A 3727-nucleotide genomic window follows, 5' to 3' on the forward strand; every position below is an offset into this window, starting at 1 on the left:
TAATGGAGTAATTACCCGCTAGGTAACAGGTCCTCGTTGCCATCTTTAATCCTAAACTTGTCAAGGATGCTACTTAAGTCTGTGCACTTTAAAAAAATCATTTATAGGCCCTCAAACTTGTTAAATGATGCTCTAAACTTGTAAAAGTAAAGTGTCTTAAGTGTGAACATTTTGAGCACCTAACCTGGTTAGACAAATTTGACACAAGATGTGTGGAACTTTTGTTACCTTAAGGGCTAGTTTGGCAACCCCATTTTTCTAAGAAATTTTATTTTTTTTCAAGGGAAATTAGTTTATTTTCTCTTGAAAAAAATGAAAATCCCTTATGTCCCATTTGTTTCCCTTCGCTTTGAGGAATTGAAATCTAACTAATGGAGTAGGCTATTTTTTAGAATGTGACATTCCACAACTTTCCAATGTTTATATATAAGACTATCTTAAATCCATAGGGTGAGAGATGAAAATTGATTCTATAGATTTACATGCTATTTTTCTAATGTACAACAAATGCACACTCTTTTATTTACTTCTCTATAGCATAAATGTAGTGTATAACTATCTCTACTACTCTTAAGAACATAGTGTAGGCGTCCACACACCGGTCTAGTGCACGGTTCTGCCTCCCACTCCCACCCGCGCCGCCATCCACGCCACGATCTCCTACCAACAACAGCCGCCACCAACAAGATCTATACTACCAACAACAGCGCCATGCACGGTTATGCCGAGGATCATTTAGCTTCCTGATTTGTTTCCTACAACACCGGCTGTTGTCGGCGCTGCCGCAGATTTGTGCCGAGGATCGCGCCACCATTAATCACGGATAGCAGGAAGGTGGTTGACAATCTCCGCCCTAGCCTCCTCCCCACGCCATCGATGGAAGGCAGCCTCGGATCCCTGTCATCGCGTGTCCGTGCTGCCACAGATTTGTGCCGAGGATCGCGCCGCCATCAATCACGGAAGGTGGCCGACGATCTCTGCCCTAGCCTCCTCCCCATGTCGTCGATGTAAGGTGGTCTCGGATCCACCCCATCGCACACTCCTCCCCCTCTGCTCTGCGATGACGGGGATCTGAGGCCGCCATCGCGCCGCCATCAATCACGGATAGCAGGAAGGTGGCCGAGGATCTCCACCACACCCTCCTCATCCGGTGCCGCTGCTCTGTTCCTCAGTCCGCCCCCATTTACCTCGCCTGACCTCGCATGGATTCCTGCTTGCTTCTCCCCAACTCCACGGCTGATCCTCCAAACTCCAGGAGAGCGCGACGCGATCCAATTGAGGTCCAGGAGGTGGGGGTGCCTACGTGTTGTTCGTGTGTTCCCCCTTGTTTCCAACCCAAGCCTGGCCGCGCCACAGCTAGACGTCATTGCGCGCCTGCACAGCGTCTTGGTGAGGTGGTCGAAGCAGCAGCAGCCGCCGCAGCTCGATAAGTGCACACTGCTCTAGAGTATTCTTTTATTTATTCATAATCTACAAATCTCACAATAGTTTATAGTGACTGATTTTCTCCCTATTTGTGTATCAACAAATCTCACAGTAGTTTATAGTGACTGATTTTAATTTATTCATAATCTGCAAACCTTCATCATAAGTTAAACATGTATTTTCTTCCGATTTCATGTTTGTGCTAACCTGATATAAAATGTTTGTGTTAACATGGTTAGTGTCGGGGACCATAATTAGGGGTACCCCCAAGACTCCTAATCTTAGCTGGTAACCCCCATCAGCACAAAGCTACAAAGGCCTGATGGGTGCGATTAAGTCAATGCTCGATCCACTTAAGGGACACGATCTCGCCTCGCCCGAGCCCAACCTCGGGCAGGGGCAGCCGACCCCGGAGGATTCACGCCTCGCCCGAGGGCCCCCTCAAGCAACGGACACACCTTCGGCTCGCCCGAGGCCCAGTCTTCGCCAAGAAGCAACCTTGGCCAGATCGCCACACCGACCGACCGCACCGCAGGAGCATTTAATGCAAAGGTGGCCTGACACCTTATCCTGACGCACGCCCTTCAGTCGATAGAGCCGAAGTGACCGCAGTCACTTCGCTGCTCCACTGACCGGCCTGACAAAAGGACAGTGCCGCCTGCGCCGCTCCGACTGCTGTGCCACTCGACAGAGTGAGGCTGACAGCAGCCAAGTCCGGCATCGGGTGCCATAGGAAACTTCGCCTCGCCCGACCCCAGGGCTCGAACTCGGCCTCGGCCCCGGAAGACGACGAACTCCGCCTCGCCCGACCCCAGGGCTCGGACTCGGCCTCGGCCCCGGAAGACGACGAACTCCGCCTCGCCCGACCCCAGGGCTCGGACTTGGCCTCAGCCCCGGAAGACGACGAACTCCGCCTCGCCCGACCCAAGGGCTCGGACTCGACCTCGACCTCGGAAGACAGACTCGACCTCGACCTCGGAGGAGCCTCCGCCTCGCCCTACCCAGGGCTCGGACTGACCACATCACAGGAGGGGCCATCATTACCCTACCCCTAGCTAGCTCTGGCTATGGGGAACAAGACTGGCGTCCCATCTAGCTCGCCCCGGTAAAACACATAATGATGGCGCCTCGCGTGCTCCATGACGACGGCGGCTCTCAGCCCCCTTACGGAAGCAAGGAGACGTCAGCAAGGACTCGACAGCCCCGATAGCTGTCCTTCCGCAAGGCTCCAGCGCTCCTCCGACGGCCACGACATCACACGAACAGGGTGCCAAAACCTCTCCGGCTGCCACAACGGCATGTACTTAGGGCACTAGCTCTTCTCTGCTAGACACGTTAGCACACTGCTACATCTCCCATTGTACACCTGGACCCTCTCCTTACGCCTATAAAAGGAAGGTCCAGGGCCCTCTTACAGAGGGTTGGCCGCGCGGGGAGGACGGGACGGCGCGCGCGTAAGCCTCTCACTCCCTCCCACGCGGACGCTTGTAACTCCCTACTGCAAGCGCACCCGACCTGGGCGCGGGACAAACACGAAGGCCGTGGGTTTCCCCTTTTACGCCTGTCTCCCTCCGGTTTTCCCCCCTTCGTGCTCCGTCTCGCGCCGACCCATCTGGGCTGGGGCACGCGACGACAATTTACTCGTCGGTCCAGGGACCCCCCGGGGTCGAAACGTCGACAGTTGGTGCACCAGGGAGGGGCCTGCTGCGTGTTGATGAACAGCTTCTCGTCAAGCTCTAGATGGGTAGTCTCCAGCAACCTTTCCAGCCCGGAACGGTGCTCCGTTTCGGGAGTCTTGAGTTCATGTCCCTCGACGGTAGCTACGACATGATACTCCTTCCCCCGCCGTGCGACAGCGACAATGGCGGCCGACAACCCGCCCGCCGGCGGCGGAATCGACGACGTCTTCCCCACGTGGCGGAAGAACAACATTCGGGTTTGTCCCGTCGCCTCCCCCGCCGACGGAGGAGGAGGCGGGGCAACTAAAAGTCGCCTAGAGGGGGGGGGGGGGTGAATAGGGCGAAACTGAAATTCTCAAAAATAATCACACCTACAAGCCGGGTTAGCGTTAGAAATATAATCGAGTCCGCGAGAGAGGGTGCAAGACAAATCGTAAGCGAATAAGGAGTGTGACACGTAGATTTGTTTTACCGAGGTTCGGTTCTTGCAAACCTACTCCCCGTTGAGGTGGTCACAAAGATCGGGTCTCTTTCAACCCTTTCCCTCTCTCAAACGGTCCCTCGGACCGAGTGAGTTTTTCTTCTCAATCACTTGGAACACAAAGTTCCCACAAGGACCACCA

Source organism: Zea mays, chromosome 5, assembly GCF_902167145.1.
Source record: "Zea mays cultivar B73 chromosome 5, Zm-B73-REFERENCE-NAM-5.0, whole genome shotgun sequence".
NCBI lineage: Eukaryota > Viridiplantae > Streptophyta > Magnoliopsida > Poales > Poaceae > Zea > Zea mays.